This window comes from Microcaecilia unicolor, chromosome 12 (genome assembly GCF_901765095.1).
Source record: "Microcaecilia unicolor chromosome 12, aMicUni1.1, whole genome shotgun sequence".
Lineage (NCBI taxonomy): Eukaryota > Metazoa > Chordata > Amphibia > Gymnophiona > Siphonopidae > Microcaecilia > Microcaecilia unicolor.
In genome coordinates, this window is record NC_044042.1 from 69,274,613 (window position 1) to 69,296,755 (window position 22,143).

General features: G+C 43.0%; 1 protein-coding gene across 4 annotated transcripts in view; it reads right to left on the bottom strand.

The window, feature by feature from the left end:
* Nucleotides 1-13,246, bottom strand: part of FBXL20 (F-box and leucine rich repeat protein 20) — a 71,601-nt gene extending 58,355 nt beyond the window's left edge. For 3 of the 4 annotated variants that reach the window (XM_030220701.1, XM_030220702.1, XM_030220703.1), the window contains exon 1: nucleotides 12,598-12,684. The gene's annotated coding sequence lies outside the window, so the exon portion shown is untranslated. Of the gene's footprint in view, nucleotides 1-12,597; nucleotides 12,685-12,910 lie in introns of those variants that run through there. The other variant, XM_030220704.1, reaches the window with a different exon arrangement.
* Nucleotides 13,247-22,143: the final 8,897 nt, after the last annotated feature.

A 22,143-nucleotide genomic window follows, 5' to 3' on the forward strand; every position in this document is an offset into this window, starting at 1 on the left:
ACTGCTTATTTCTAGATTAAGCAGCGTAAAATGTATTGTACTGTTTTGGGATCTTGCCAGGTACTTGTAACCTGGATTGGCCACTGTTGGAAGCAGGATGCTGGGCTTGATGGACCTTTGGTCTGTCCCAGTATGGCAACACTTATGCTTGTTGATTTTTTGTGTGTGACCATATCCCTATGATAGTGGCCAAATAAAATTGTGTGAAACCCCTTTCCCCACAGGTTCACAATAATGATGTACCTATGATGAGCCTACCCAGGTCATGTCTCCAAATATGTGCTTTGTGAAACCATTTGGGGTCTCAACCCACAGTTTGGGAAGCTTTGTATTACAGACTGGGAAACATGTCAGTGCATTTAAAACATCCTGAGCCCTGAGACTTCTCATAATCTTGCAATACATTGTTTTAAATTTTGTAACAAAATTCATTCTGTGGCCTTGTCAGAGCCTCCACTAGTTGTACACCAGGGCCTGCTACACCAAAGCAAGACTACATTATGAAAAGTCAGTTTACAAAAGGACAGGAAAAAAATACCTCAAAATGAAAAAGCCTGAGGTGTTCGCCCCCTCCTATAATAACACCAAGGTATTTGTGCATAACACTGTTTAGCAGAGCCAAATTCAGCACTAGCCAGTTTTAAAGCCTCAGCTGAAGCTACAATTGAAGGGATACTAATGTTTATATTTATACTGCCCCAACCAAATGCTCAGGGCAGTGTACAAAAGGAAATATAACAGAATAATATTCCCATACATCAAAAATACAAACTAAATGATAAAACTTCTTAAGTAACAGTAGCATATTCCATATTCATGGAGCCGATGCTAGACATAACTTACACGTGCTCCGGGGCAGAAGGGCGTTGGACCTGATCAGTATAAGTGAGAGTCATTCTTCCAGTGGTAATTTAGCTTCTGGGAATCTGATGTATTGCCCCAATTCTAGTTCTAATGCTCCTGCCCTCATTATTCCTTGCAATCCAATGGGTTGAGAATGTTTGCCCATCTGTCTATCTGGGGGCAAAACAACTCTCTGAAAATGTAACAGAACAGAATCAAATCTGGCATGGCGGGGGGGGGGGGGGGGGGAGAGATGAAGAGAATTACAAAAATGGGCCATATTGGTCTGGGGTTACAGAGGAATAAGCCTTACTAAATTACAGCTCGACCCATTTCTAAGGGAAAAGCATTCCAGTATACTTACATATAATGTAACATAATAGAATTGCTCCCTTCAAACTCTGCCTTCTTTTCTACTTCCCCACCCCCAGTTCATGAAACTACCCCTCCTTTTCAGAATGACAGGAATTATTAGGAAAGAAATAAAGACTATAATAATGCCTCTGCATTCCTCCATGGAGTGACTTCACCTTGAATACTATGAACACTTCCAGTCGTCCCATTACAAAAATGATATACAGTGGAATCCCACTATAACATGAATCTGCTTACAATGTGATAATGCCTTGGCTCCCCCTTTTTATTTTTTAGTTTACATTTCCTCTCCAGCCAATGTCTACCTACGCCAGGGGGAGCGCACCTCTTTCCCTGTACGAAACCCATTCCTGCCAATTTCTAGCTAAGCCGGGTGGGCCTGGGCCAACCTCCAGATGAGCTCTGTCTGTACCAGTGTGAAAACAACTCTGGGCGTACTCTGTGCCGGTGTGAAAACAAGTTCAGGTGGACTGTCTACAACTTGGGGTGAGCTCTGTTCATGGAGAAACCATTTCGTAAGCAGAAGTCTTTCATTACTCAAGAAAAGTTATCTGCACTTGATCAACTGAAGTCTGGTAAGCAACAAACTCAGCTGGCTAAAGAGCTAGGCATCAATGAATCTAATCTAAGAGGGTGAAGAAAGAACAAGAAATGCTGAGAGGTTTGCCCTGAATTCTGGAAGAGGAAGCACAATTACAGAGGGAGAAAATTAAAGTGGCTAGCAATGAAAAGTTGGATTCAGCGCTACATCAATGGTTCATCCAAGCTTGGTCACAGGAAGACCCTATTTCTGGCCCCATCATAAAAGTTCAGGTGGAAAACTTTGACAGTCAACGTTGAAAGCCAGTAATGGATGGCTTGACAGATTTAAGAAAAGGCATGACATCAGTCAGATTTTGTCTTAGGGGAGATCCAATCGGCCTAATCTATTTTGGAGCATAGATTAGGCTCATAGTTTAGGAGTATAACCTTTATAGAATAAGGCCCTGAGCGCATAATTAAGCTTTGGAATTTGTTGCCACATAAGATGTTAGTATACCTGGTTTAAAAAAAAAATTTGGACAAGTTCCTGGAGCAAGTCCATAAACTATTATTGATGAAGACTTGGAAAGCCACCACTTATTGCTGGGGACAAGCAGCATAAAGTCTTGTGACTTTGTGGGATCCTGCCAGATATTTGTGACCTGGACTGGCCACTGTTGAAACAGGATTCTGGCCTTCATCAACCAACGTGGCAATATTTACTTACTTAAGTACCCCCCCCCCCCCAAAAAAAAAAAAAAAACTACTATCCCCACATGTACCCCACTACCCCAACTATCTCCTCCCCCCCAAAACCCCCAATTTTCCTAAACTCCGCCCACACCCCACAACTAATCCCTCAACTAAACTACTACTCACTTCCCTCCACGAACAAAGTTGCCACCTTTCCCCTCTTCTATGTCAAAGACACACGAATACTTTGAGGGGTTGGAAAGAATTACATGAGCCATACTCTGTATGCTTTCCACACTTGTTTCCACATTGTAACAAAACCCTATTTTGATATTTGTTTCTCAATTGCCTGAACAACTGCTATGCTCATCAGTCCAAGCATCTCATTTCCAATCATAGCCAAGCCAGAGAGCTTGTACCCAACAGGAGGATCCCAAAACACTGATTCCTTGCTGCTCAGTGAATAGTGTCTTTCCCCAGCTCTACCAGGCTCATTTGGATAGAAAGTACAATTGCAACAAAAAGGAAGATGGATGAGTAGTTGCAAGGAAAAAGAAACAAGGAAGCAAGCCTACCTGAGGGGCAGAGCTATGGTCTGCCAATGGGAAAAAGTGGATACGTATAACAAATCTTACGACAGCATGACAAAAACCAGGACACTAACTGATGCCTGGTCTGTGAAAAGCCCGGGTGCCTAACATTTGGTACCACTGGAGCTTATGGAGAAAGGTGGGAAGGGAGGGCTGCAGTGGAGTGAGAAGAACAAAGAATCAAAGTTGGAGAAACATAAAACAAAATAAACTGAACTGCAATGGTTCTTCTCAAACCTCCAAAAGTAAAAACTAAAAAAAAAAAAAAAAAAAAATACAACCAATTGTTCTCCTCTCCAAAACTCAGTTTAGGCCAAGTGCTTTCATGGTACCTAAAAATGCCAGTCTGGCACACACTGGGTTTTTTTGGGGCCTCACGGCTTCTGCCTTCCAACTCAGTCAGAAACAGTGCTAGGATCCTGGCACCAAGAACTTCATTCACTACACTGTCCCCCCCCCCTTATTTTAGCAGACAAAGCCCTCTTCCCTCATTATTCCTAAGCATTATGGAATGCTACATCATAAGCTCTAACTGCAGCACCTCAGCTCCAGTCAACCAGTAACTAGGAACCATGGATCCTCCTAAAATTTTCCCCAACCCTAGTTATAACAATATTGATCCACTGGGAGCTGAACTGGAGCTATCAGTTCATTTCACCAAACGCCTTTCAGAGAGCACCTAATCCAAATCTGAATACGCAAACTATAGACAAGCTCTGTAACTCCATGCCCATCCCCTGAGCCCTCCAGCTCTGGAGGTGAAAAATGACATCCCTGTGCCCATTTCTTGTAAAACTAGGGCTCAGAAGTAAAGAATGACATGGGGACAAAGCTCTGACCCCATCCCCGCCGGCTGTCTCCGCCCCTATCCTGTCCCTGTCCCCGCGGGCTCCATCCTTGTCTGCACATTCCTCAAACACTTATGATTTTATATTTAAATCTTTTTAGTAAAGTATAAAAAGGAACAATATCCTGTACAACTGTTGTTTATAAATCACAAATAGAAAACAAGTATGGCAACATGCAACTGAAATAGTCCCCCTCACCAGCCACCCTCTACCTTTCCATCCCCAACAATAGCTGACTTCTACTACCCCAAGGAACCCTACCCAGGGGTACAAAATACAACCCGCTATGTATGCCCTCGCGGGGGAGAAAAAAGCCCTATGAAGAACTATTATGATTTTTAAATCTATGGATTCAGTCTAGCTCTCCTGTCTTCCACAGTCCTTCCCACAATAGAAAGTGTCCTCTCAGAAGACATGCTGGTAGCAGGAATGCATAGGAGCCCCTGTGCAAGTTTTTCCAGTTTTGGCCTGTACTTTTACTTGTTTTTTCAAAACATCGTTGAATAACTCCTGTCCTGTCCCTGCAGTTAACCGTATTTCCCCATCCCCATTCATTCTCTACTGTGAAGTCATAAGCAATTTTGGGTGGAGTCCAAGTTGGTAAAAATGTACTGACTCAGACTCCAGCTTCAAAGTAAAAACCTACAGTATTATAATATACTAGTAAAAAAGGCCCGTTTCTGACACAAATGAAACGGGTGCTAGCAAGGTTTTCCTCGGAGTGTGTATGTTTGTGAGAGCATATGTGAGAGTGACTGTGTGTGAGAGAGAGTGAATGTGCGAGTGTGTGTGTGTGTGTGTGTGAGAGAGAGAGAGAGAGAGTGTGTAAGTGTGTGTGTGTGTGTGTGTGTGTGTGTGTCTGGGTGCGAGTGTGTCTGTGTGAGAGAGAGAGATAGTGTGTGTGTGAGAGAATCAGTGTGTGTGCAAGTGCGTATGTGAGACAGAGAGATAGTGTTTCACACAGATACAGTGTGTGCGAGAGAGTGTGTGTGAGACACAGACTCTCTGTGAGACTGAGTGTATGAGACCAAGAGAGTGTGTGACTGTGTGACACATAGAGAGTAAATGTGATACAGTGTGAGACATAGAGTGTGTGAGAGACAGTGTGTGAGTGAGAGAGAGAGAAAGACATTGACTGTGAGAGAGAGTGTGTGAGAGAGAGAGAGAGAGAGTGTGTGTGTGTGTGACAGAGATACCCCCCTCTCTCTCTCTGGTGTCCGAGCGCTACTGTGCAGGACGCTGAGCTCTGGCTGTGCTTCAAGGAACTGACCAATCCTATTTAATAGAATGCACCTCCAACATTCTGAAGCCGAGAAACCTCGTGTGGTTGGTCACTTCTGCTTGTGACGAACCCGGAAGTACGTGATGTCAATTCAGGAGATGGATACAGAGAGCAGGAATGCCTCAGCCATGCAGTCAGCTTCAGAATGTTGGAGGTGCGTTTTATTATATAGGATGGTAATTTTATCATGTTATACTGTCTTGATTCGGTTGTCACTTGCTTAAAAGACCATCATTTAGTACTTAACACTGACAACTACTACTACTTATCATTTCTATAGCGCTACTAGACGTACGCAGCGCTGTAAACCGCTGCTGCCTGTTGGTTTTCTGGTGCTTCAACATCCCCCTCTTCTCCCATTCATCTTTTTGGAACCCCTCTAACCCCAATACCTATTTTTCGCTACTTAGGAGTTATCCTCGATTCCTCCCTATCTTTCTTGCCACAAATTTCACATTTATCCAGAATTAGTTTTCTGATCTTTCAGCAATCATAGGCAATTCGTTATCTCCGATTCTAATCAGTTCTATGTTCTCGTTCTATTTTTTTTCACATCCTGCCTAGACTACTGTAACATCATTTATGCAGGTTTACCTTATATGGCAATAAAGAAGTTACAAACTCTCCACTCCCCCTCCAAGGGGCACCACCTTGTAGAGGTGGAGGGGCTTGTGTGTTCCAGTGACTCAGAGGTCTATGCTGCACGGCCACCCATATCAGACAGGCCTCTGAGGAGAAATTAGACGAAGAGTGTCCCAAACCTGCGGGAGTCAAGATGGTGTCTGAGGCAGAAGTGCTGCAAGTCAGCTCCTGTGTTGAAATCTGTTTTAAGCCATTTTCTCCCCATTTGTGCTGGTTACAATGGGGAAGAGGTCAGATACATACCTACAGCTGGTGCAAAGTTCTGTTCTTCAGCTGATTCAGATCCTCTTTGAGGTTGCTGGAATCATGACCCATGGATCCACTACAGTGCCTTTGGAGGGCCTGACATTCAATGATTTGGGCATTAGTGCAGAGTGGGTGTCTGAGTCCAGAAGATAGACTGGTTCCACCGAGATTGGGAAGCAGTTTGTTGTTTTTTGCACTGTGTATGAAGGGGCAGAATTTAGCTTCGTCAAGCGGGGAGCCAGTGTGTGGACTGCCCCATTCCCCCCACCCCCTTTTGAGGCAGCTGGAAGAGAGGTTATCGGAGATCAAGGCCTGACACTGCAACAACTTTTGGTGCTGCTGGGTTGGTTTAGCAAAGCATAGTGCCATCTTCGGTGGATTACAGAAACCAGCAGTAGTCGACTGTGACACCACATGGGACACCATCAAGATGCTGGATCTGTTCCTATAGCAAACTGTGAAGATATCTTCAGAGATGTCTGGGGTTATCCAGGCTAAGGTGGAAATACAGGGTGTTTAGATCTACTCTGTTAGTAACCTTTTGCCCTGGAACGGGACAGAAATTTGGTGTTAAATAATTACTTCAGATATACCGTACGTTTGGGTTCTAATGTTCATATATTTCCCTGATTTTTCTTTGGTGACCCCCAACTTTCCATAAGGACTTTCTGGGGGATTTTGCCCAAGGGTCATGACGATGGGGGCACCATACTTGTTAAAATGTCCTGTTAAATGTCCTTTCTCTCTACCCTCACCTAATCTCTTAACATTACTAATTGTAAATGATATCATGGATTAACTATGTCAGAATTCAAACTCTGTAAGCCACATTGAGCCTGCAAATAGGTGGGAAAATGTGGGATACAAATGCAATAAATAAATAAATTAATTAAATAAAAATGTAAACATTTAATGGTGGTGATTTATTTCTTGAACCTAATTAATTGTTGGAATTTTTGGCGGCTTGGGAGGGTGGTCTGACTGTGATGGTAGTTCCTATAGGTTAGCATGTAATCTGGATGCCACTGTATAGGATTCCTCTGCCTTGTTGTTAGGGTTTTATTTCTTTTTCTATATTTATATTGCCTGCTTGACTCCAGCAATATTGTGGACTAATGAATTATGTTTATTTTTTCTATTAAGTGGATTTTCTGTTTTCTTTTTTTAAGTTACAAACTCTTCAACTTATTTACTTTGTCACATCCGTCATGATGATCACACTTCACCTCTGTTGGCTACCAGATCAACAACGTATCCTTTACAAAGTAGCAATACTGATGTTCAAAGTTCTCAGAGTAGGTTTACCTAACTACTTTCCCAGCAAGACTTCTCCATTCTATTAACGATCATCGTCTAAACCTTCCAAGTCCCAAATTAGCATATTTAGAGTAAACTAGGCATTGCATGTTTTTCTTTCTTTCATCTCATGTCTGGAACAATCTTCCCCTTTCCTTTTGTAGCAATCTCTCTTTTCAAAACTTTAAATCTGAAATCAAGACTTGGCTTTTTACATAGGCTTTCAGAGTACCAGATAAGAGTTCACCATCCACCCCTTTCTCCTTTCTTCACCTTCCTACTATACAAAAGTTTTTTTGTTTTTTTTGCATTTCCCCTCCCCCAGATCCCTTTCTCCACCTATTTTCCCTCTATCCCTCTCAGTGTGATTGAATTTTCTTTCCTTTCAAAAATGGAGTTCCTTTCTTTTTTCCAGAAGTTTTTGAAATATATAAACCGCTCTGCTCTGCGTAGTCAATTATAAGTACATAAGTAATGCCACACTGGAAAAAGACCAAGGGTCCATCGAGCCCAGCATCCTGTCCACGACAGCGGCCAATCCAGGCCAAGGGCCTCTTTTACAAAGCTGCGCTACCAATTCTAGGTGTGGCAAATGAGAGGAAGCCCAGTCAATTCCTATGGGCTTCCTCTCATTTGCTGCAGGGGAATCGCTAACGCAGTTTTGTAAAAGAAGCCCTTAGTGGAGTACATAGTAAGCACTATTAGATTATAAACTTAGATTAAAAAATTTTTTTTTTGTCATGGGTCTAACGTACTGGTAAATTTGTTATATTTACGAGTATTTTAGATCCAGAACAAAAAATTTAGGGCCTCTTTTATTAAAGCTTAGTGAGGACTAAATGCCGCATATCCTGTTCTATACATATGGGCCAGATAGCGCTTGGTTGTGACAGGCTCTGAATCTCTATGCTCATTCTGCAAACCTTCCAATCTCTCCTGTAAATATGATTAAGCATTTTCTGTCATTTATCTTCTGTTAACATTTTATAGGAATCTGCTTCTGATGGGAAGATTATCAGAATTTTAATTCTATTATAGCTGATGACTCCTTCCAGTGCTTACTTCCTGTCAGCCTACAGCTTGGCTGGATGGAACCCGTGCATTTAATTTGAAAACCAGCTTATCCATAAACCAGGTAGAACTGGGACTCTAACCTTTTCTCTTAGTCTGCATTTAGAGACAATGGCCAGATGAGCAACAAGATGTGCTCAGTGTTTCGCAACCAAAAGTTATTCTGTTGAGTCAGCATTCCTCAGCAGGGCACCCTTGGCACCTCATTCCTTGTGCAACATACACACCAAAGCTAAGGGCAGAAATGTATTTTACCTCTGTGATTAACTGACAACCCAAATCAATACCATCATTTTCACTACCAAAATATTCTCTTATGTTTCTCCTGGTAAAACACAAAATCATTGAGGGTATAACAAGCACTGGCCTCTTGGCAGGAAAAAAAAAGAGAAACTCGTAGAAGCAATGGCATTTCTTTTCATGGGTGAGCTAACCAAACCTCTTTATATTACAGAAATTAATACTTCTTTATAGTAGCCACCTAAACCAACTCTAATCAGCCCTGTTTAACTGGAGACTGCTGATGCCACAAAGTCTCCAGAAAAGGTCAGGTCTCAAAATTACTTGTCTGTATGACCTAGACAAGAAGGGACAGAAAAAATAGCTTCTTATAGTTTTAAACAAATGCAAACAAAATCAATTCTGTAGCACTTACTACTGTGTAGCAATTGTGATCTTTTGATTGGAATGCATGTTAGAAAGAATGACATTCTCCTGACACTCTCTCCCTGGCATTTTAATGCCACATAAAAGATGGAAAACAGCCTGGCAGTCCCAGCATGTTCCTTTTATTTTTTTTAATTTGCCAACCAAGCAAGCCCAACTACTGAAATTTCATGTGTTAAAATCTCTTCATAGCTTTCCCAAATGTAAGGGCCACCATGCTCTCTTTGAAACTTGAGCATGGTACTTAAAGCCTAGGTGTGTCATATTTTAGCACCTTGGTGCACTGTTTTGGTCTACCAGTGCTATAAAAAAGGCGCAAATGATGGAAGTGTGTGATATATGTTAAGCCCCGATAATTACTTGTGAATCACAAAGTAGCTTGAGCAATAATGGGCTTGCAGCAAATGCTCTTTCCAATTCTTAAATCCAAATAACTATATAACTTTCCTTTATGCAGCATGACAGCCATGCTAAGCTACACGAAGATGAAGAAATTCAAAGTTATAGGTGATACCCTTTAATTTACAAATATTTTTATTTAACTTAAGGCTGCAGGCACATTATGACTTATGTTTTAAAGCCCTACACACATCTGATAGTGAGAACACACTCTTGTGCACGACAACTGTACACAGACTCCCAACTGTAGGCAAGTATTATTCTGCCAAATTAGAACAGAATTCTGGATTTACAAAAGCAGCTTTTTAATGTTATTATTAGACAACAGTAGTAGTAATGGATGCTTCTCAATGCATTCCTAATTTTGATTACTATATTTTAATTTTAAAAAATGCTGAAAACAAATTCATGTCATGCAATTTTATGTCTCAACCCACAGGGCTTTTTTTTATCAGCATACTATTCATTACACAGATTCTCATTACTCAGAAAAACAAAGTACATCTACTTAGTTCATATGTGCCTTTGGAGATCAGAAAAGGCTCCATATGGCATTTACGTACCAACATGAGTCTGTTGGATTTGTTTTGTTTTCTAACATTCAGACTGCACTACAGTACTACAGCAGAACCAAAGAGGCCAAACTGCCATGTTCACTGTTTTCTGAGTGAAATCCAAATCGTGCAAGTCAAACTCTGCCAATAATAGTGTGACTACTTTCCTCTCATCCTAACAGCTGTTATAACAACAAAAGGAGGAACCAGACAGCAGTACCTTCTATCCGTCCCAAGCAGAGAATTTAAAAAGTCATTTTGTTTGCAGGGATCCAAGTACTTACTCACTACAGAAATGACAGAGATGGCTGGCACCTTATAGACAAACCAATTTACTGGGGCATGAGCTTTCAAGGACCAGAGTCCACTTCATCAAATGAATCAGATGAAGCGGACTCTGGCTCTCAAAAGATCATGCTTCAAATTGGCTAGTCTGTAACAGAGACCTTTGCTGTTTTTTTTCAAGTGGGGGTCAATGTGCCAAAAAAAAAAAAACCAACCCTTTAATGTGAGAGCCAAAAACACTACTGGACAAAGTGGCAGCCACTTTGTCAACGTCCACCATCCTGTCTCTACACCCCCTCTTTCAAGCTGGTCCTTCCCCTCCCCCTTCAGTTTTTAATCTTCCCCCTACAATTTCTCTGGAGGCTTGTTTGTAGTGCTACCTATTGGACAACCATTCTGTTTTCTTCCAGCACCACATAGATTGCAGTGAGTCTGAAAGACTACAGTGGAATTTTGAGCAACATATAGCTTAAACTCATCTAGAACTGTACAGTATAGGAATTAAACAGAATAAGTTACGGAAATATACCAGCAACAAGTCTGAAGAAAAGGTGGGAGCGACTGTGTACTGGGGAAAGTCAGAAGCCACAATTAAGGTTGATGGGGGGTGGGGGGGGGGGGGGGGGGGAGCCACTGGCTCCCAGACCCTGACATGAAGAACACTCATCTATAAAGGTGTCACCTGCCTCTGTCATCTTTGTTATGCCTGATTAACGCAGCTACCTCTTTATAATTTTTTACCCACTAGAGAATTCTCCTTGAAATTGTTATGGAATAACCTCACTAACCAGAACAAAGGACCAACGTTTAAGTCTCTTTTTACCTAATTCAGTGGCTCCCAAACCTGGTCCTGGGGGCACCCCAGACAGTCAGGATTTCAGGATATCCACAATGTATATTAATCTAATATAAATACAAGGGTTAAATTTTTACTCCAATTAGTTACTCTGTATTTAATACATAAATATCAAACTAACTTGTTTACCACTTAATCTGCTTATTACAAAATATTTATTGACAAACATCATTCAAACACATCAAATCTCACATATTATTTTTAAATAATATGTGAGATTTGATGTGTTTGAATAAATGATGTTTGTCAATATATATTTTGTAATAAGCAGATTAAGTGGTAAACAAGTTAGTTTGATATTTATGCAATGTATATTAATGAGAGAGATCTGCATGCACTGGACCAGCTTTGGGAATCATTGCCCTACTTTAATATTTATTTTTATGGTGCTACTAATCATAAACAGTGCCGTATGACGTTAAATATTCAACTACAATATGTCTCTTCCCCCGAGGGCGTGCAGTCTAGGTGGGTACATGAAACAACAGGAGATAAAATAGTTTGTCCAAGGTCACAAGGGGTATCTGTGACAGAACAGGGATTTGAAAGCTGGCTTTCCTGATTCTCAGGAAAATAGGTAAGAGAAAAAAAAAAGCTCCAGTGGCTTTTAAAATGAAAAGCACAGTATCTGGGAGATCCAGAGGACAAGGATCAGGATAAACTGAGTACAGACTGAGAAGAAAAGGAAATAGCATCCTATGCTTTCCACTTTAAAAGCTGCTGGAGAATCCGGCACAGATCCAGCGGTTTTAAGTTGGGAAAGCAAAGGGTCTGGAGGAATTGGGCTTTTACCTAGACCCCCTTTCTTGGTCCACTGCTCCAACTAAAAGGTCATATCCTCTCATTCAGTGTATTCTGTAGATACTGCTTCTCACATCATCATCCTACCCAATGTTCCCAAGAACGGGAGACTGTATGAGCCTAGGTAGTTGCAACAGGTGTAGCCAGCCTTTCTATTTCTAACTTAGCTTCTGATGCAAAAAGGGGAAAGTTTCATCTTGCCTACAAGCATAATGAAAGGTACCATCCATGATCTGCACTCCCTGCTCATCTCATCCTTCACCCTCAAAACAACATACATGCTTGCTCCTTTCTACTTAATGTCTTCAATCCAGAAATCCCAAGTCACACCCATTAGTCGTGTGACACACATTTGACTACCCTCACACGCCGAGGACCCCTCTTCACAAACACTGAGGGAGCCTGAGCTGGTCCCTCTCCTCTCCCCACCCCCAATACAGCATTTTCCCCCTCTCTCCGGTCCAGCATCTCTCCCCCCACTCCTCCGTGATCCAGCATCTCTCTCTCTCTCCCTCCCCTCCCCCCACCCAGCGATCTGGCATCTCTTCACTCTCTGCGTTCCAGCATTTCTCCCCCACTGGCGGTCCGGTCTCTCTCCCTCGTTTCAACCCCCTGCTCCCCGTCCTACCTTCAGACTTGGCTCTGAGGTCGCCGGCAGCGGCAGCGATCTACACAGGCTGCCCGCAACCGGCCCCGGGGCCTTCCCTCTGCCGCGTTCCGCCCCGCCGGAAACAGGAACTTGCGTCGGAGGGGGCGTGGACGTGGCAGAGGGAAGGGAATGGGAGACAGAGGCCCCGGGGCCGGTTGTTGTGGCGGGTTAAGCACCTGTCTGCCGCCGCCGTTTCAAGGTAGGATGGCGGCTTAAGAGAGTGGAAGAGGCGTCGCATTGCGGAGGGCTGGAAGAGATGATTTGGGTGTTGAGCACCTGCTGATTGCCGTACATCGGGCTGACTTTGGCCTCGTTCAGGTTCCCCGGGAGCCTCTTAGAGGAAGAGTGCAGGACCGGTCCTTGGAAATCCCTAAGGAGAGCGTAGTCGTTCCCGTCCTGTCCAGAGTTGCAGTCCCGGTAGGCCTCGTGATTATCCACTAAAGGATATTACGAACCCGGCTCTGAGACTCGTGCAATTGCACCAAGATTTACGTAGACACGGGGGCTTGTTGTACGTGCACTCTACGCTCCCACCTTTGGATCTGTAAATGCAAGAGCTGTGTGTGCTCTGTAGCGCTATTTCACTGCTGTTGAGATCTAGAAAAAGAATGTTCCCTTTTAACCACTTGGAAGGTAACTTCATAAAGCATTTTCTGCTTGTGTGAGGCATGTTGTACACGTGGAAATAGCTTTTATATAAATTGTGCGGAGGGGGGGGGGGTGTATGCATGTGTACTTTTAAGGGTCTTTCTTTAGATGTTGTACAGCAGTGTATATTTTATGTTAGTAAAAATATGGCGCATACCCACATTGGAGTACATGTACATAGTTGCACCTTTGCGTTAAGAGCATTTGTGCAGTGCTTGGAATTACTTAAGGTCTTGTTTAAAGCCAGTTAAACACATAACTTGTCTTTGTAAAAATAGTGTGGGTTGCTTTTATTTATTTATTTTGTTAACGCCCTCTGCTGTAGAATTACTTTCCAAATGTATTACTCCAGCAGCACATGTTACACCAGTAAAGTTATCTGAATCTATGGTCCTCCCTTCTTGATGAGAATCTCAATGCACATATTAACAGCTGCCCCAGCCTAGTGGCTGATATGCCACGGTGAACCCAGCAAAGGCCCTTACATGGTACAGTTGAGTGTGTATTATTAATAAACCTAGGCAAAATGTCTCTGAGCCTTATATAACTGAACACAGAGATGAATTTAGAGAAACCTGATTTTTTTTTTTTTTTAAATAACGGAGGTTTCCTTATTGTTATATCAGACCAGTTCAGAACAGGTGAGTGTTGTGTTCACCCACCAGCAGATAGAGACAGAGAAAAAATGTAATTCTATGTGCTTTTCCTTAAAGGGGATTATCCAACCATAGAATGGTGATTGTGCTATGTGCAGTCGCTTAGCTTCTAAAACATGTTGGCTCCTGAACTATTTTTGCTACCAGCTTTTTTTTTTGTTGTTGTTAAATGGCACTAGTATATTAATCTTGGATGACTTGCTTGTTCCTCACACTCTATTCTAGACTCCTTTCAGTTCTGGCTGGTGAAGTGTTCCCTTTTCTGGTTGATTCCTATTCCATGTTCTGTTTTGCTCCTTTTGTGTAGGGATGGATGGGCGTCTGGCTTTCTTTGGACTCTGCTTAGGTTTCCGCAGATCATAAATGAATAAGCCAAGCAATCACGGGCTGGATTCAGTATATGGCGCTGAAAAGGGCACTCCAGGATGGGTGCCCTTTATAGAATAGTGCATAGCATTGGAATTTACACCAACTGAAACTACTACTACTACTACTTAGCATTTCTATAGCGCTGCCAGGGTTACGCAGCGCTGTACAAGTTTAAACACCAGTTGTAAATCCCAGTGTGCAACTTGGGTGCGGATTCCCTGAATTCTATAGTACTGCAGGCATTTTAAGGGAATGCCTCTGAACCACCCGTGCGCCTCCCTTCGTTACACCCTTTCAGATCTGCACGGAAACACTTAGGTGCTATTCTGTAACAGGCTGGGTAAATGTAATTCTGTGCCAATCTACCGTTTTTGGGTCATTTTGGCACCTTCTGTTACGCGCTATTTGGCAAGGAAAAGCATTATAACGCTAGGCACAATATATGGAATTCCCTAACTTGCGTATTGCAGGATATCATGTCTCTATCCTTTGTGCTCCATTTCCACTGCCATGCTTCCTTTCCGTCATTTACACATTTATGTCTTCCTGGAGGAGACTATTAGACTAAGTTTATCAGGAGTTCTTGCACTTAGTCCATATCCTTAATCTCTGGGCTTTCAGCCTCTTTTGAGGGCCTATAAAGGGTACTACTGCTTTAAGGGAAGGGCAGAAGGACACAACTACTAGATTCTCCTACAGTGAGGATCTTCTGGAGCATTCTCTTCTTTAGTAGCATATCCATTCCTACTGCATAATAGTGAACCGGGGAGCAAAGGAGTCTTGTCCTTCAACATACTAGTGGTCTTAGTGCCACTTAAGCTGAAAAACTGAAATAAGGACAAATAACCTAGGACACCCTCTCCAGTTTCATAGGGGGATTCTTTTCCTCCCTTCCATTCCTATTATGCCACTTTTCTGCAAGTAGGCTACTGACAGGTTTCAGTGTCTATAGTTAATTCCTTTCCTAGCTTACCAACTCTGGTACTGCCTTCCTTGCTTCCGTCTATGTTTATGGTATTTTGATCAAGCTGGATCAGATCAATATTTCATGGATGATTTTTGCTTCTCATTGTACATAAATCCCAGCTTGTCTATGTTGCTGTTTACTTAACTTTTCTTCCTCAAGGGTTAATATTTCCCTTTTAAAGGAGAGAAGCTGTGGAAGCCTTCTCAGGTCCACCTTGGCTTTGACTTGTTGGCTGCTGCATCACCACATTTGGTCTTTGCGCTGCCGACTGTTTGGACCTTATCTTTTACTCCCACCCTGTTGAGAACTGCTTTACTACATCCCACTTGTTATGGACTGGTTTGGTATGGAAATAAGGAAGGAAAAATGATGTCTTACCTAATAATTTTCTTTCCTTTAGTCCAACCAGACCAGAAACCCTCCCTTATAGTAATTTAATTTTTTGTTCTTGTTTCCTTTCAGTCCATTGTTGTCCTTATGCCTTCCACTCTTTTTGCCTCATTCTGTGGATGGGATCATTTCTTGTGGATATTGCCATGATGTATTATGTATCATGCATCTCCAGACTCAGTGGAAGTACTGCATTTCAGTAGAGTCTGTCTACCTGGTTGGTAGATGCATTGGCTGAGTGGCAGTTTGCCTCAACTATTTATTACGAAGCAACATAATTACACTTTGGGCTTGAACACCACTGCTTAGCTATTCGTAATACTGAACATTTTATGACTGCACAATCCCCCTTTAAGAACTACTTTCTTGCTCCATCTCCATCCACTGGTCAACACACACAACACCACTTTTTTTCTAGACTAGTCAGTTAGGACTAAAGGAAAGAAAATTATAAATTTTTTTCGTGGGTGAATACAGCCTGTAATTTGTTTGGGGTCCTTTTACTAAGCTGCAGTAAAGAGTGGCCATAGCACACCCTTGCCCAGGTTTTCCCTGCCCGCTAAGACCCTTTTTACTGCAGCTGTAAAAATGGCCATTTTCTATTCTTTTATTAATGACGGCCATGTGCTAATATCTCCATTATCAAACAGCCATTAAAAAAAATTAATGTGTGTGCACTTACAATGGTAAGGGCTCACACGCTATTCCTGCATGAAGCAGTTAGTGCTCGGTAATATAGCTACACTAACTGATTAGTGCAGGAATGCCCACTTTCCCAGACTAGCCCCCTAAAAAACTTTTTAAATATTTATCAGTGTGCGTTAACACGTGTACATTTGGCACTTATCAGGACACCACCCAGTGCAGCTTATTAAAAGTGGCCCTTTATGCTTAGTTTGTTCTAAGGCAAGGGTGTCAATCCTCGGCCCTTGCCAGGTTGGGTTTTCAGGATTTCTCCAATGAATATGCATCCCTTCCTAATGAGTAAATGTATTTTACCCTAGTTACAGTTACTAAATCCTACTGCAACAGTAACTACACTTTTCTTATATTAATAAACTTTATTGAAACATATTTCTATAAAAAAAACTTATCAAGATTATACTTACTTTGAATAGTTTCTCATTGCAGTGGGATTATAATTTTGTAATTATAATTTTGATAAGGTTTTTTATAGAAGTATTTTTCAATAAAAGTATTAATATGTTTATTAATAAAAGTTTATTAATATAAGAAAAGTATAGTTACTGTTGTGGTACAATGAATATTCATGAGATCTATTTGCATACAATGGAGGCATTGCATGCAAATAGATCTCATAGAAACATGATGGCAGATAAGGGTATATTCATTGGGGAAAGCCTGAAAACCCCACTAGATTGCAGTCCTTGAGGACTGAGGTTGGACAACCCTTTTCTAAGGGTTTTGTTTACTAAAACGTTTATATATTTTTCCTCATTTTATGATAATGGTCAGGCTTTGACTTTCCCCTAGTTGATTAGCCTTGTGTTCTTAAATTTTGCTGCTGTTGAGTTCTTTGCAGGCAAAGAAATATCTTTATATTGACCAGTATAAGAATTTCCCAAGAATGTTATGCATAACAGCTTTCAGTCATTGTGGTTGTTTTTCTAGGTGCCATTTTTTTCATTCTTGCTCAGAAAAAGCAGCAGAGTTTAGTTTTATTTTAAGTTTTCAACATTTTTATTGATGACAATCAAAATTAGACATATTCCATATCTGGCCTTAATAACATAGCCACAACATAACATACATACCCCTTATTCAGAAGCAATCTGTCCCTAAAATCGAGTGTAATACCGGAAGACTGGAGGGTAGCCAATGTTACTCCGATTTTTAAGAAAGGTTCCAGAGGAGATCCGGGAAATTATAGACCGGTGAGTCTGACGTCGGTGCCGGGCAAGATGGTGGAGGCTATTATTAAGAATAAAATTGCAGAGCATATACAAAAACATGGACTGATGAGACAAAGTCAGCACGGATTTAGTGAAGGGAAGTCTTGCCTCACCAATCTAATGCATTTTTTTGAGGGGGTAAGCAAACATGTGGACAATGGGGAGCCGGTTGATATTGTATATCTGGATTTTCAGAAGGCGTTTGACAAAGTGCCGCACGAAAGACTCCTGAAGAAATTGCAGAGTCATGGAATCGGAGGTAGGGTATTATTATGGATTAAGAACTGGTTGAAAGATAGGAAGCAGAGAGTAGGATTGCGTGGCCAGTATTCTCAGTGGAGGAGGGTAGTTAGTGGGGTCCCGCAGGGGTCTGTGCTGGGTCCGTTGCTTTTTAATATATTTATAAATGACCTAGAGATGGGAATAACTAGTGAGGTAATTAAATTCGCCGATGACACAAAATTATTCAGGGTCGTCAAGTCGCAGGAGGAATGTGAACGATTACAGGAGGACCTTGCGAGACTGGGAGAATGGGCGTGCAAGTGGCAGATGAAGTTCAATGTTGACAAGTGCAAAGTGATGCATGTGGGTAAGAGGAACCCGAATTATAGCTACGTCTTGCAAGGTTCCGCGTTAGGAGTTACGGATCAAGAAAGGGATCTGGGTGTCGTCGTCGATGATACGCTGAAACCTTCTGCTCAGTGTGCTGCTGCGGCTAGGAAAGCGAATAGAATGTTGGGTGTTATTAAGAAGGGTATGGAGTCCAGGTGTGCGGATGTTATAATGCCGTTGTATCGCTCCATGGTGCGACCGCACCTGGAGTATTGTGTTCAGTACTGGTCTCCGTATCTCAAAAAAGATATAGTAGAATTGGAAAGGTACAGCGAAGGGCGACGAAAATGATAGTGGGGATGGGACGACTTTCCTATGAAGAGAGGCTGAGAAGGCTAGGGCTTTTCAGCTTGGAGAAGAGACGGCTGAGGGGAGATATGATAGAAGTGTATAAAATAATGAGTGGAATGGATCGGGTGGATGTGAAGCGACTGTTCACGCTATCCAAAAATACTAGGACTAGAGGGCATGAGTTGAAGCTACAGTGTGGTAAATTTAAAACGAATCGGAGAAAATTTTTCTTCACCCAACGTGTAATTAGACTCTGGAATTCATTGCCGGAGAACGTGGTACGGGCGGTTAGCTTGACGGAGTTTAAAAAGGGGTTAGATAGATTCCTAAAGGACAAGTCCATAGACCGCTATTAAATGGACTGGAAAAATTCCTCATTTTTAGGTATAACTTGTCTGGAATGTTTTTACGTTTGGGGAGCGTGCCAGGTGCCCTTGACCTGGATTGGCCACTGTCGGTGACAGGATGCTGGGCTAGATGGACCTTTGGTCTTTCCCAGTATGGCACTACTTATGTACTTATGTACTTATATAACAAAAAGCTAGTGTAGAAATCTGTCATCAATTTTTGCTTTTTCCCCTTTTCATCCCCCCCCCCCCACTTCCTCCCCCCTCTCCCTACCCCTCCCTCTCGTGCCCCAGGGCTTGGACTCTGATAGTCCTAGGGCAACCCCCCCCCCTTCCCCCCTAGTGGAGCCATATATATCGTTTGGACGCTCTCTGGGACTCCTTATAGTATCCTCTTACCCCTTATTCAGAAGCAAGCTTCGCCCCTTAGGACTCAATGTCTGTAAATAGGGACCCCAAATCTGTGTGAACCGCGCTAAACTCTTCGGGGACCCCTTAGCCCCCCTAGCTTCCCAAGTAACCAGCAGATGTACTTGATTTCTCCAGTGCCAGTAGGCTGGCACCTCCGGTACAGTCCAGTATTGTAAGATGCTTTTCTGGGCCACCAAGCACAATTTACGGCTCAGGAGACGAGCTGTCTTAGAGCACCTACCAAATGCCCCTTGCGTATTCAGCACAAAGTGGTCCCAGGATCCTGTCACAGGGGTCCCCAACAGTTGAGTTAAGAATTTAGTAATCTCCCCCCAGAAAGCCTTCACTCCGGGGCATGCCCAGAAGGCATGATATAATGTGTGTGGGTAGTGGCCGCACTTAACACATGTGGCCCCTTGCAGGAAATCTACATGAGCCAATTGTTGCCCCGACATATAGGCCCGTAAAATAACTCTATACCCACTTTCCCGGAGCCTCTCGTCCTGACTAATGGCTGGAATTCCCTGCAATGTGAGCCCCACATTCCAACCCGTTAATGATGTCCCCGATTCCTGTTCCCATTTTTGCTTGATTTCTGCAAAGTTTTTAGGGGGCTTACGTCTAATCAAAGCTCTATGGAGTGCTGACACTGACATTCCCGTGACTTCCAGTTCCCCGAAAAAATCTTGTAGTTTGCTTCCCAATCGTTGCCGTAGCAAGTCTGGATCTAATGCTGAAATGTAATGTTTAACTTGGGCATACGCAAACCTAGCCCCCCAAGCCACCCCGATCCGAGACTGTAATTCCTCGTACCCTATTAAATTCCCCTCTTCACTTAATAGGTGTTCAATCTTGGTTATTCCCATCCGCTCCCACTCCAAAAACGTTGGGTTATCTAGGCCTGGCATGAAAGCTGGATTCCCCCTGAGGGTCAACTGATCTGATGTCGAGGGACTCCCCCCCACTGCCTGTATTAGTCCCTTCCATGCCTCTCGAATGGACTGTAGCATCACACTATTCCTCAGGCAAAGTGGTAGTTGCTTACGTGTAAGATGTAACAACGAAAAAAGTTCATAAGGAGCAAAGAGTTCCCTTTCCATTTTTATGGGAGTGTAAGTGCAAGTTTGTGTGAACCAGTCCCCCAAGTGCCGGGTCAGGCAAGCCTGATTATATAAGGACAAGTCCGGTAACCCCAGACCACCCTGTCTCCAACCTCCTAGCATGTATTTATATCGCAATTTAGGTTTCTTCCCCGCCCAGCAGAATTTACTGAAAGACTTATGTATACTTTTCAAGTCTTTGCGTGTCAATCGGATTGGTAATGTCTGTAACAGATACAGCCATTGTGGGAAGAGGATCATCTGTATCAGATTCACCCTTCCCCTCAGCGATAGGGGAAGAGGGCCCCACTTCTCCAGCTGCTTCTTAGTAACCCCCATAAAAGCCGTATAATTTATAACATGTAACTTCCTCAAGTCCAGGGTCAGCCTAATTCCCAAATATTTAAATGCGTCCTCCGCCCAACTCAGGGGAAAGTCTCTACCCATCTTACGCTTCACTCCTGCGGATGATGCCAATGCCTCTGATTTAGTTAGGTTTAAACGTAGGCCTGCAAAATCACCATATTCCTTATAATTTCCATTAAAGCCGCAAAAGAGGCCTGCGGTTCTGTTAACAGTACCAGTAGGTCATCCGCAAAAGCCGCTATTTTAAATTGAGACGACCCTACCTCTATTCCCTTTACCGATGGGATATCTATAATATCCCGAATCAATGGGTCTAGAGACAGTACAAATAAAAGGGGGGACAGCGGGCATCCTTGTCTCGTTCCCCTGAATATCGGAAAGGTTCTTGATTCCATCCCGTTTACCAAAATCCTGGCCTGAGGGGAGTGGTATAGGGCCCGTACCGCTGACATAAACCGTCCGGTAAAGCCATATGCCTTCAGTGTGGCGAACAGGAAATCCCAATGGACCCTATCGAACGCCTTTTCAGCGTCGAAGCTTATAAGTAAGGACGGTGTCCCTTTCCTACCCCTTGTCTCCAATGCTGTTAAGATTTTTCTTAGGTTTTTTGCTACTGTTCGCCCCTCCACGAAACCCACCTGCGTCTCATGCACCAGCTCCGGCAACACCCTTGCCATACGATTGGCCATGAGCTTAGCCAGTATTTTCGCCTCTACATTTAGCAGAGAGATAGGCCGGTATGATTCTGGTTGCTCTGGGTCTTTACCTGGCTTTGGCAGCACTACAATCTGCGCCAACGCCAAATGAGGCGGCAATTCGGCAATTCCTCCCTGTCGATTATTCTGTTAAAATATCGAGTCAGGGTTGGTATTATGTCTTCCCCCAGCATCTTATAAAATTCTATACGTAATCCGTCCGGGCCGGGCGCTTTGAGTAATTGGCTCCTTTCTATTACCACCGCTACCTCTTCTTCCTGCACAGGGCGATTTAATTCCTGCACATCTTGCTGTCTCAGGGAGGGCAAGTTAAGATTGTTCAGATAATTAATCCCTTGGAGCCCCTGGTCCAAAGGTTGTTCATACAATTGACTGTAAAACTTAAGGAAAACCTCACAAATAGCCCCATCGGCCCGCACTTTCCCTCCTTGACCATCCTTTAACTGAAGCACCCTACCTCCCCCCCCTTTTGGGCGCGCCAATCTGGCCAATAAGCGACCTGTCTTATTTCCATGCTTGTACAGCTGGTATTTATAATAGGTTAAGGATTTGGCGGCTCTTTGGTGTAACAGCTCATTAAGCGCCACTTGTAATTCCATTAAACGCGCTCTATGCTCCCCCTTATGCGTTCGACCAAACAGTTGCCTGGCCCTGCAAACTTGGGCACTTAATCTCAGTATTTCCCTGTTCCGCGCTGAGCGTGTGAAATGTGTGTAGCTAATTACTTCCCCGCGGAGCA